The sequence below is a fragment of the Carassius auratus genome, unplaced genomic scaffold (genome assembly GCF_003368295.1).
Source record: "Carassius auratus strain Wakin unplaced genomic scaffold, ASM336829v1 scaf_tig00214203, whole genome shotgun sequence".
NCBI classification, from domain to species: Eukaryota; Metazoa; Chordata; class Actinopteri; order Cypriniformes; family Cyprinidae; genus Carassius; species Carassius auratus.
In genome coordinates, this window is record NW_020527556.1 from 153,538 (window position 1) to 167,232 (window position 13,695).

Sequence of the window (13,695 nt, forward strand, 5' to 3'; positions counted from 1 at the left end):
CATTATGGCCCCGTAGAAACAGTTTTTGTAAAAAATAGGCTAACGATTGCGTCATAACCACTCGGCTCTCTGTCGCATTACCGTACAGACAGGAGGAGAAGCTCGCAGGCAATTAACTTAATATGGCGTACTGTCGGTACATTTTAAAATACTATACAAAATAATTAATCAGAATACTTACTCCTGCTCACTCACGACAAAGAACTCCCCGCTCAAGCTCGCCTACTCTGCAAGATTAACGATGGCAGTTTTCACGCACAGCTACTAGAAGATTTACATCTGCCAGACAGGTTGCTGACGTCGTCAAGCTTCGTTTGAGTCTGCGCGTCAGAAACGGAAGTGCTAAAAAACGCTAAAACTGGGCTTCATTTGTCTCAATTGAGTTCCAATGGGGTCGCTGTGTCCATTTCTTTTACTGTCTATGGAGAAACCATGCAAGACTGTAGAGCAGTGGTTCCCAACCTTTTTCAACTCGCGGCCCACACAACCAAACACATATGTTTGCGCGGCCCACTTCAAAAAAATTAACTGACCCCGCTATTGTTGGGTTAATAACTTAGTACTCAGAAGCTAGATTTTAAACTATATTTATTGAATAAACTAGGGCTGTGCGATATGGTCAAAAAAAAAAAAAAACTATCACGATTTTTTTGATCAATTTTGCAATTGTGCTTTTACAGTCATAAATGCATTCAGGATTAATTTGAAACATATTTCCAAAAGAAAACCAATCAGAGCTTTATCAAAAAGTTGTAACATCTCTAGAACAGACATAAGTCAAAATTATCACTATAGTGAAGATGTAAAAAAATTTATAGACTGTATACAGGGACTTTTTTTTCTTTTTTGCCATGCATTCTTCATAGAGCTCATTAATTGTAGCGGTGCCTCAGGTGTTTGCAGTGTATGCGGTCAGCAGTGAGAGCGCATAAATATAACGCGAAAGCACATTAAAATAATGCACGAGTGCGAATCTCTCTGTTCGCAGCAGATTTCCTTTGCTCTGTCACAAAACCGGTCGTGCTTGCTCAGATACACGCTGCTTTGCGAGGAGAGAGTGTGCACACTTAAAACGTGTCTCCTCTCACTTAAACTGCATCCTGTTCACTAACAAATTCACTCTATGCTCATGTGTTAGACATGAATTATTTTCGCACGTTTTTATTTCTAGCCTTTTACCGCAGTGAGAACGCTCTGATCCGTCAACATTGGCTCAGAAAAAAGGCGCATCACAGACAGTGTGTGAACCTGGAGTTAGGCAAATGCGCACGCTCAAATCGTGATTTTAGGACGTTTTCTTTTAATCGCACAGCCCTAGAATGGACTGGAAATGAACAGAAAATAATTGGGCCACAGGTTGAAAACCACTGCTGTAGAGGAATTAGAGGAGTTGTGTGTGAAACTGAAAGGTGCTGAATTTCGAAAGAAGATGGTATGTGCCTTAACACAAGCAACATTAGTTATTTTTAACCTATAATTATTTAAAGCATTTTGCTCGTGTTTAATTACTGATTGTTGTTTGCAGATTCGTTATCTGTGTCTTCAGAGTGGAGGCAGCTTGAGAGATGGAATTAGGAGGATGCTGAAAAGAATTGGAGATAATTCCTTATGGGGATGTTATAGTTACAAAGGGAGAAAGGGAAAACTTAAATTTCAGCAGCTCTACATCAATGATGTCATCATTCGTAAGTTTCAAAACTCGCCACTAATGACTAATTATCTCTTATTATCTCTCTGTTTAATAATCTGCCTGTCAAATCATTTGGATTGTTAATAAATTGTAAATAAGATTTGGTAGGTTGTAAACGTTGTTCCTCCTTTTAAATATAAAATTCTTAAGTTGTTCTAAATACATATATTATTCATAGCAGAAATAAGCTTAATGTTTGATGTTCTTAGATTATAACTTTGTCATTTTAATTTGTAGTTTTAATATGGATAATGGTGATCTCTGTATTAAATCAAGGTGCCTGCAGCAAGGCATACCCACACCAAAAATCCCAGTGTGTGGAAGAGACCCTTAAACATGCCCCGGATCATGAAAAGAACGTTAATATATATACACATATATTATCCTCAGACAGAATGTAATGGATGGACAGACAGACAAACACAACAATATGTGACCTTGGACCACAAAACCAGTCTTAAGTTGCATGGGTATATTTGTACAGTAGCAATAGCCAACAATACTTTGTATGGGTCAAAATTACATATTTTTCTTTAATGCAGACCTAAATGCAAAACTTAAACAGGGTTTTTTTCTTCTTTGATAAAAAAATAAATATATTTTCATGGTAAAGTTTACTTTTACATGGAATTGCCCATGATTTTCTTTCTTGTGCGCAACACAAAATATGACATTTCGAAGAATGCTGGTGATCAAACAGTTTCTGGACACCACTGACTTCCATAGTATTTTTCCCCCATATCATGGAAGTCATGACACTTCCCAGACAGCAAGTCAACATTGGTAAACATTGTTTTTCCACCTGAATCATCATTATGGTTGATACTGAAATTTCAATGCAAAATAAATGTTGAATCACCATTACCATATCGATGAAAACCTGATATTATTAATGTTGATGGCAACAATATTGGAACAACATTGATCTATAGTTTTCTTTATGATTAAGCATTGATATTTGGTTACCGGGTGATACCTGAATGTGTCAAAGTCATTGATGTATAGTGGACAGAGAAACGACGTGGTTGTTGAAAAGTCATCGAAATATAGTTGACCGGGAAATATGATAGAAAATGCATCGAAATATAGTTGAATGGGAAATATGATTGAAAATCCATACATTTTTGGTTGAGAATTGTATATTTTATAGGCCTACATTAAAGTGTATTTCGTTTTTTATATTTTACATTTATTTCTTGAATGCTACTATTACATCAACTGTAGCTGAAAAGAATAAACCATTGTATATTTAATTTATATATTATGTTGTTTATGTTCTTTGTTTTATTTTTTTTTTATAACAGATTGGAGTACATAAAGTACAGTCAGACTGTATGATTGTGAATTTTAATTGCTGTTTTTAACAGATATTTTTGATTTTCTGTTCTTTTACAGATCACAATTCCACACAAAGTAAGCAAAATATATTTTTTTTAAATTTAATTTAATTTTATTTCTGCAAACAACTTGCACCACTTGCAGTAGCTGTCCAAGGAGGTGAAGGACCTGCGAGAGGAGTTTAGGCAATTCCGCCAGTCCTGCAGGTGTGGACAATTGGAGTCTGTGGTACAGCAACTGTCGGAGCCCTTGGAGCTGCCCTTCCACACCATGGAGGCCCTGGACCATGCAGAAGGGACACTGTTAAATGGCACAAACCGACAGGCAATGGTAGTTTTAGTTACATCTTTATTCTGCCAGAAAACTTCACTGATATGCACAACTTCCTTAAACTGTCTGACCTTTATGACAGTAGACTCATGGGTTAATTTCACATTTCACATTTCAGTATCTCCTAAAAACTGCTGTTTTTTCAGTATGGCTTTATCAATCCAAGTTACATTCAGACTGAAAAAACTAATAATTCTGCACAGACCAAATTGGCTGAAAATTATGTTCGATATTGAAGCACTGTATAGAGGGGTGTTTCTCCAAAGCGGAATCAAGAAATCCAAGACCTTGAGCTGTTTTTACTCTGGAGTTACATAAGGTCACTGTATCTAGCTTTGCACTGTGGAATGCCCAAAACATTCATTTCCTACGGTTGTGCTACATGACTATAAGAAAGGGAGTCATAAGCAGATTGTGCATTAGCCTACATCTGAGATATTATGAGCTGTTGACTGTAATGGCAATACATATTTGCCGTATGATCAACGAATACTTTTTGGTCTCCTGATGCCTTATTTTTGCATGCTTTAACCATCCAACTACAGTCTGTAGATGATGGGAGAGTACGCTGTGGCAGGGGAGGGACAGACATTAAGGGACAAATACATTGCGTTTACTGCTAAAATATACGAGATCGGTGAGGAAGAAGAAGAATGTCAGTAACCAGACAGTTTTTGGTCCCATTGACTTCCATAGTAGGAAAAAATGATTACTATGGAAATCAATGGGACCAGAAACTGTCTGGTAACTGACATTCTTCTAAAGACCCAGAGATCGATGAATGGGTTCGAAAACAATAAAACGCAACTGTTTAACTTTGGGGGAGTTGTAAAATGAGCCTAAAAAAGTGGAGTATTCTTTTAACACTGCAAATTTTAATACTTTGCCAGATTGCTTATCTCACTACCATTGGAGGGACTACCCTAGAGATGAGGGTCCGCCATATGATGGCACACCTGTTGTCGAATGAACTGGCTTCAAGACTGAACTAGGCTGGAAAAAAGAACAAGGAGCCTACCAAACAAAAACGTCCCTTTAAAGAATTGGCACTCTGTCGATCATTGTTTGGTAAGTCCTGCTCCATTTTCAATCACCATTATATTATCAATCCTTGGCTGCAAGCCAAAGGGCCTTAATGCACACCCCAACTCACCCAGAATCTTAGCATGAAGTTAACACAATAATCCAAAATAAACCTCAGCATTCAGTGACCTGTAACAGTGATCTATATTTGTTAAAGGATTAGTTCACCTCAAAATGAGAAAGTTGAAATGTTGCCGTAAAGATAAGAGCAACACCGCTAATCCAAATGTAGACTTGTCTGTCGGCGGCCCTCCCTCTGGCTCTGACCTAGCAGCAGTAGCGCAGCGTCTATGGCATTATTTTCCTTTCAAATGTAGAGAGCGCATTATTGTAGCGCGAAAGTACATTAATATATAATGCGCGAGCGCGAATCTCTCTGCTCACGCACGGAATTTAAAGTGCCAAGTACTGGAACTGGGCGCGCGCTCTCAGATACACGCTGCTCTTGTAAGAATTGTCTCTGGGCTCGCTCAGAGTATATGCCTGCTTAAAACGTGTTCAGTGCAATGTACTTTCGCGCTACAATAATGCGCTATTGACATTTGACAGGAAAAGAATGGCATACGCGTCAGGCACGCGACGCAGCTGACACGCAATCGAAACGCCACGCTTGCACGTGTTAATCATGTTAATATTTTCATCCCAAAGGTATAAATAATACCATACAAACTACCACCCAGCGATAGGTCAGCATTATTGTCAGGTAGACAACGTGCATTTTCTGACAGGAATTGGAGCATGTGTTGCCTACCTTACCATATTGGTTTTTATTATTATTATTTAGAAAATTTGGGAACTAGACCACAGCAAACTATCTTACAGTCCAAGTGACGTTAGCAATATAATGTCTAATGTGTAATGTTATATATAACAGTAACGTTAACTTACCTTTGGTTGGTAGCCAGAGAGGTGTGTCAATCGTGAAGCAGCCCTAATGTCAGCTGTCGACCGGCAGGGTTGCCAGATGCCAGTAAGGTTTTCCAGCCCAAAACCTCGTCAAAAACTGAAGGCAACGGTTTTTGTCTATGATTATTTTGTCAATGGGAACTCTAATCTACATTAACTATTCAATTAGTATCCAGTTATTTATATTAAATTTGTGGAGTTAACGACTACTTCTGAACTAATAAAATAATAAACATAAATTTTTTAGAGTCATTTGGCCTCATACATTTCCCTTATGAAAGAGGTCACTGCAAGCTAATCCTTTTTGCCTCCCTATAATTCCATTACATCCATGAACAGGCAGGTTTTGAAAAGTGCTTTGAATATAGGGGAAATATGATCTAGCCTACAACACGAGGACTTATTGCCTTATCCGATCATTGAAAAATCATAGGCCTAGGCTACTGAATTTGTTCCAAGTGTTCAAAATATTTTCTGTTTAACTTAAATGCTATTTTTTTTTTTTTGCATTGTGATTTTTATCTTCTGTTTTAGATGCCCTTACTGAACAGATGGGGACAGCTACCGTCACCTAATTTTCATTTGCACAACTTGGCTGCGGTATGTGCCAGACCGGGCAGGAGGGACTGGACGACAACTTATGCAGGCATCAGATGACAATGAAGTGTAAATAAAGAGTAGAGAGGCTAATAAACATGAATTTGATTTTAAATAGTGTGGTGTGTTCTGTGTTATACAAAATTTTAAATGTTCCATTACTTTTTAACATCCTGGCTGTAGATAAAGCAGGCTATTTAATTTATGGTATTACATTTAAAATTAACATTTAAAAACAATTGAAATTCCATTGAAATCACGTTGATCCTTAGTTCAGTTGAAATTTCAACATTGTTTCAATATTCCTGATAATTGAAATACCATTGAAATACCGTTCATATATGGACTGAATTTCAACATTGTTTCACAAAACTTATTTTTAACTTATTTTTCGTACGGCTTTCATGATGCTTTAGATGTAAGCACATGTGACAAAGTCGTTGTGGAAATCAAGCTTAATGATCTCATGCAGACATCAAGGATGAGGTCTGCTTTTACACATAGGCTAGGATACATTGAGCATCTCGTTAGTTCAGTCAGGTCATGTTAGTCATGCTTGCATCAGCTGACAGTCAGCTGTTCCTGACGTGTACCAATCCAGTCTTGACACCTATCATATTTATATAATAGGTGTCATATTTATATTTATTTCTTCATCCAGATTTAAAGATTTGGTGGACCACATGAGATGTTATCTAATCCGATGTGGTGTTTACATGTGCTCGTGCTTCGATTTTGGGACATAAGTGGCTACAATAACATGCAAATTATCAGAGAGAGAGAGAGAGAGAGGGGAAAAAAAACGCGGTGGTGTAGCAGTCGATTCTGTTCCCGTTTACGCAAACATACTATAATTCTTGCGTAGTTGCCGAGTTACTATACGTACGATCAGAACTAGCGTGCGCAAGAAGCACGACTGGATGTACAGCAAGTCAAATGGTTCAAAATACCATCCTAAATCCTAAACTTAGTTAATAGTTTTATGACGAGAGGATTTTCAACTTGAAATTCATTTCCTTTTTTTTTTCCAATCAGATTTATTACCGATTAGCTACAATGTGATGCTTTGGCTATTCTGTTTTATACTGTCGTATACTTATTTATGCTAATTTATTTTTACTTTTTTATTATATGCCTTGCTGTTGTTGTATTTATGTATGCACTTATAGCTTAAAAAGTTATTATTTTTTTTTATAAGTAAAAAGCCCCCCCCCCCCCCCCCCCTATTCAATAAACTATAAACCTGGTTAACAGCCTTGGTCAGAAAGAATGATCTTTGCTGCCCCAAACCTGTGAAATAAAGTGATGCAGTACACAACTGCTTCATATTTAGTAAGAATAGCATAGGCTATTTTGTGTAATGGTCAATAAATGTACTCATTTACATTGTTGGTCCTGGTGTCTTTTCCCACTAAATTCATCCTATAGCCGTTAACATAATCAGTATATGTCTCACAGCAATGTTGAAAAGGAAAATACTTAGTAGCCTTTTGAACCATTTATCAACATTCCCCCATTCCAGGCCAGTAGAATCCAGCTGAAATGGCAAGCTTGCTTTTTTCTAATTCTAAAACTAAAATTGTCTGGCCTCTTGTTGTCCATCAACCACTTTTCTTCTAAACTTTACATTGTTTTTTGAGGAGATGTGGTCAAGCTGGCCATCTATTGAAATAGCTGTATTGTTAAAATCTAAACAAATAACCTGCAATGAGGTTCTAAAGGCCCAATTGAAGGAATACACCCATTTAAACTTAAATTGTCTTATTGTCAATGTGCTAGTTGCTTTAAGTCAGTTATGTATAGTGTCTTGACAAGCACTGACTTTTTGTTTTGGTGTATCACACTTTACTATGAGAAAACGTGTCAGTGTAGAGAAGTCATCACTTAAAATACTGGAGGAACATCTGTAAGTAAAATATTTATGCTCTTTTTTTTTTTTTTAAGAAAACTGGAAAAACACCTTGAATTTTGTAATTTAGAATTTCCTCATATAGGTTTGACATATGAAGAACTATATTCCACTGTCATCAGTAAGAAGGTAAACAGATTAATCAAATAGAATATTAGTTCAAATGTATTGTTGCTCTATATGGAAACAGTAATATAATACCCTGAGTTTGGACGTCAGAAAGGACAGATTAAACTAATTTGCAAAGGAAAAATTAAACCGCAAAAACTTGGACATAAGACAAGGAACAATTGCAAGATGAATAAAAAACAATAGAACCTAAACGGGAGTGTGAGGATAATTTTACTATGCTGCAGTGTAGCAAGAGATTTGTCCCTTTTTGCTTTCCTTACATCCAGGTGTGTTTGGTGTATTTGCATGCAAAAGTGTTGCCAAATCCACGGAATTTAGGCTACTTTGGGGATATGTTTGAATAACTATTTGGTTGGGTTTATTACACTGATCTGCCAACCCGAGGAATTCCAGAAGGGAACCGAATCGACTGCTACACCTGCATTCATATTTTTAATAGCTGTTTGCACTTGCTTGGAATTTGCAGATTAATATTGAAACTCTAGTGTTCATTCGTGTGCTCAGTGTGTAAGTGACCGTGTTCAGTTCACATGACCAAGGCTGTCTTCTATCGTACCACTGGTGTGGTCGGGGCCATTAAGTGTATACCCACATGTTTTGTTGCTTCGCAAAATCTTCAATTTACCATCAGGAATCGTTTCCTTTAATGGTGTACCATACAGTTGAGAAACTAGTGATTCTTTGCTGTAATTGGTGCATTATCAGTTCTGTCATCTCACATTTCCCGGCCCATCATATACTGAGTGCGCGTGTCCGCTGCAGCGAGAGAACTCCGCTCAAATGCCATCGGGTGCACCGGGACATTTCTGGTCCGGTTGAGTGAGCACTGTTCGCCGAAGCGAGGGAGTTCTCCCCCACTTTAGGCACCGTTTCTAAATTACACCAAACTGCAAAAAAGTGTGAGGCGGCGCTACGCACTGCTTTCACCAGCTGAATGCAAGATCAGAGTCTTCCGCGCAGCGCTGCGTTTGCGCAACAATGTAAAGTGACAAACCGCTTCAGCCATTCAGATGTTACACAGAATTATTGATACCGTCATGTGACGCATGAGAACATTAAAGGTTTTGTAATGTTGCTGGCTGAAAACATCCAGAATAATGTTAATGGCATGAAGAGGGAAAACTGGGAAACACCAAGGCATGTCAATTCAGCAAGGGGAAATAACTGGAGCCTAAGACATTCTTTAATGCAGCTCTGAAATGAATTGTATTATGATATGTATATATTAGGTAAATTTAAATGGTAAAATACATTATTCTCACCAAGTTTTGTTAAAACATGAATCACGAGGGGGCAGCTTATGAATGCAAAGTGCTTGCAATGAGCTATCTTACATTTACAAATTGGTTTATGAATCTGTAATAATATATACAATAACAGGCAAATTTTGGTCAAGTTTTTTCATTGAGCTATTCACTATCATAAGCTGCATACGAAAAAAAAATGCTGCCTTCGGAGGTCGCATTCCAAGGTAGGATGGCTTCAAGGCACGTCCGAAATCAGTCAGCTTCATTTCCTGTCTCCTGAGATGACTTCATCTGGCCGGTTTTGAAGGCAGCATAGATGTATTTTGCTGCCTTTGATATCCCACAATCCCATGCGTTCCATTCTGTGACAGTTAAGCAAAAAAGAAAGCTGTCATCTGAAAGTTGCGGACGGTGGTCAGTTTGTGTGTAAATGTATGTTTCTGAACAACGTTTTCCACTTATGTAATTTCAAGCGAGAAATTTATATTGCAGTAATGAAATATCCACTTAGTTATAACCAAAGCTCTCTATATTTTGATGTAGATCATTAAACCATTACTCTGCCTCAGAAGCCTGTCCAAAATCCGTTGCATGAGGTGCCTTTGGGAAAAACGCTGCCTGCTAAGTCAGATGATTAGACCGCAGCCAGCAAGTCACCTGCCTAAGTTTTCAGATGCAGCCGTAGTGTTGTTTTTAAGCTGAAAAGCAGTTAATTGTGCTTCACTTATTATATCAGCTTTCTGCTCTGGTCATGAGATTCCAGATTCCATTCTAATGTGTGTTATTTTATAACTGGAGTTTTAATATCTTTGTCCAACATATGGTTGTTTTGGGGGTTTGTCTTGCTGCTCTCCCCGCTCTGTCCAAGCATGGCTGCATGGACAGGCGTGTGGAGTGTTGCCCAGAACATAACCATACCGCCAACACTAAATGTATGCAATTATAATTGTCATTAAATATACTTGACGGAAGTGGCTGACGTGTACCAATCCAGTCTCGACACATATCACCTGCGGTCTATTTAAATTCCCATTATTCAGTGTCTCTCCATCACATTGCTGCTTGCAATGAACTCCCTCCTCCAACTCCACCAACTGAACCTGTAATGTGATCTAACTTGTTCTTTCTTTACAGTGTCTTCATTGGAAGCAGTCTCTGACATTTTGTTTACAACTCATGTAATTGAGAATTGTAATTATATATGCTTATAATGGTTCTGTTCTGTACCCCAGGGGGGTTTGTCTTGCTGCTTTCCCCGCTCTGTCCAAGGATGGCTGCATGGACAGAGATGTGGAGTGTTGCCCAGAACATAAACATACTGCCAACACTAACTGAATGCAATTATAATTGTCATAAATATACTTGACAGAAGTGGTCCTGATTGAAACAACTTTAAAATATTTTTTTACCACTTTAATGTTTAAGTGACTGTTAACGCCAATATCCTAACTAACAAATAAAGGTCACCGGGATGTCCTCCGGACGTTCAGCGACCACTTTGGATGTTCACTTTAAAGGGGGGGTGAAATGCTCGTTTTCACTCAATATCCTGTTAATCTTGAGTACCTATAGAGTAGTACTGCATCCTTCATAACTCTATAAAGTCTTTATTTTTATTATATTTAAAAGAGAAAGATAGTCTGTACCGATTTTTCCCGGAAAAACACGAGTGCCTAGAGGCGTGACGTGTGGGCGGAGCTAAAGAATCACGAGCGCGAATAAGCTTTTGAGTTGAGAGCATGTGGAAGCTGTGACACAGATCCAGAGGCTGAAATTGAACAAGAGCAGCATCAGCAAAGGCGGTATGCTATGTGGTATGTACTGAAACTGTATATATTTGCTTAGCGGTTTTGGAAAATGACTAAGTTCCACTTTATGTCGTCCTTTTTTTTTTTTTTTTTTAAACTGTACATGTGGAAAGTGCAGTTTGATGACAACATCGCATGTTGTTTACTTGATGTGCTCACGGGCTGATAGCTAAGTTAACAACACAGAGATATTTGAAGCAGTTTTACTCACTGCATGTGGTTCCAACACACAATCGTGACCCTTTTCCGTTGGGACTGCATTATCCTTAAGAAATAAACGATGTGCAAATCCGCCATCAAACTGGGCCTTGTTTGTAAAACAAGCATCTTCGAAATGCAGGGAACAAACAAAAACGCTTGCACAACTCCGTTGATGCTCTGTAAAAATAAACTCCATCCACTGGTCCCTTAATGCTGTTTTTCTTTTGGTAATCTGTGCAGGGTTGTCTTGCACTGGCAACCAAAAACACACTCCTTTTGTGACATTTCGCGACGCTCTCGCTCTGATCAGGCTGTGCTCAGCCTCTCAGTGCTCTGCTATTCGGGAGCGAGCGCTCTTCCGGCAGAAAAGCGCGCACTTAGGACCCATATAAGGAAATTCCGCTCCATCTAACGTCACACAGAGCCATACTCGAAAAAAACTTTCCGAAACTTGTGACAAACCGGAAGAGGTTTTTTTGGAAAACAAAAATACTCCTGCAAACGTGCAACTTAATTTTTGAAACTTTGTCCATGTTTAGCATGGGAATCCAACTCTTTAACAGTGTAAAAAACTCAGTATGCATGAAATAGCATTTCACCCCCCCCCTTAAGTCCTCAAATGTTATTTTTTATTTTACTTGATGATGACCTTTACAAATTAAATGAATAGGTTAGAAAACATTTGAGTACATTTTCAGTATATTCACTTAATTTTGAAAAAAAAAACACGAATACAAATATTTTTTTTATTTGCTTAAGAGTCATGTAGTTTAAAATTTAACGTTGTTTTTGTAGCATTGATTTTTAGATGCAGTTGTTCTCTTCTTTTTTTATTTAGTTATATTTATTCATTTTATTTAATTATACATAATTATACATTTAATTTATACATTCATTTTTCTTGCAATCCTTTTTATTCTCTTTACATATACTATACTTTGTTTTGTTACAGTTGTGTATTATATATCTTTTATTTCTTAACATTTAATAAAAAGAAAAATAAAAAAAAAACGTTTAAATTGTTTAAATGTACCCTATGTTCCAAACTGTTGGCATGTGTCTGTTTTCTTTGGTTAGCCTAAAATTAAAATAAAATAACATTTGAAAACGTCCCTAATGTCCGCTGCACAACGTCAAGCGGACCCTACACGCTGACGTCCGGGGCAGAGCCATTGAAAAACAGAGTTGCAACACTCCCATAGACTGCCATAGGAACTTTAGAATGCGGAAGTAATGCGTGTCATGGAGCAGCCAATAGTTCCAAACACTGATAGTTCCAGCGCTGAACTTCACACATTTTCAATGTTTCTGAAGTACGCTCGCTGGTAAATTGATGCAATTACTGTATTTCCAACATTTGAACGCATTAGCCGACCTCCCATGAATCTATATAATAGTTGTATTTTATGCAGCCAGCTTTATTAATGTTTATTGGAGCCTGAGGTAGCTGCTTAAGTAACAAACACTTAACTAATATTAGCTAGCATAATCTGATGATGGGCTACATTTACCTCAAATTTTTCTTCAAGTTCGTTGGCATACAACATTTATCGTCGGTTATTAGATTTGTTGTTAAAGTGATTAACCCTTGTTTTTTCAACCGTATCAGTACACCTGATTACAATTAACTTTAGCTAGTTTAACTAGAATTTTTGTTTTTATTTATTTTTACTAGCTCAACTAGATAACATAGCTAACTTTTATCTTGCAAGGTTGTTCTTTGGTTAATTTAGTCATTAAAGTTACAAAGACCGTTTGTTAGACAGTGCTTTGTGATGATAGGATATGTAGCATAAATGTAGATGATGCCAGCAAATAAAAAGTATAATTGCAAAAAGAAAGATTATTAATCTATTTTTAAATTGAAAAGGCATTCAAGAGGCATTGACATGTGAAACCATTTGAGACTGACGTTTGACCAAAAAACTGAAGTCATGATTTTAAAAGTTGTTATTTAGAATACAGTGAAGAATTTCAGCTGCATAACTCATGTTCATGGCTCTTAAAATTTTTGATGAAAGAAGCACATGTACACTGCTGCTCTGGTAACACATTGAACTTTAATCTAACAGTCCTGTTTGTGTAATGGAATGTATACACATGAAAGCAGAATACATCTTTGGAAATATTAAGTATTTTTTGATGACATTTAATTTAACAATATTTCACTTTTTTCTCTCTTTTAGGAGGTGAAAACAAGTCAAAACCAAGACTTATACCTAGATAAAGTGACTCACAGTAATTTAAGTTCCAGCTGTCGAACAGGTGGGATTTAATTTTTACAAAGCCATAAACTGTAAGCCATCACTGTATGTGTGTGTTTTGTTTTTCAACAGGATGGATCATCGGTGGGGAGTGGGGCAGTGGCCAGGCTGGGGGAGCTTGTGGTTCATGTAAGCAATGGCGTGATGATGAAGCTGGTTTGAATTTGAACAATGGAGTGCTGAAGCTGGT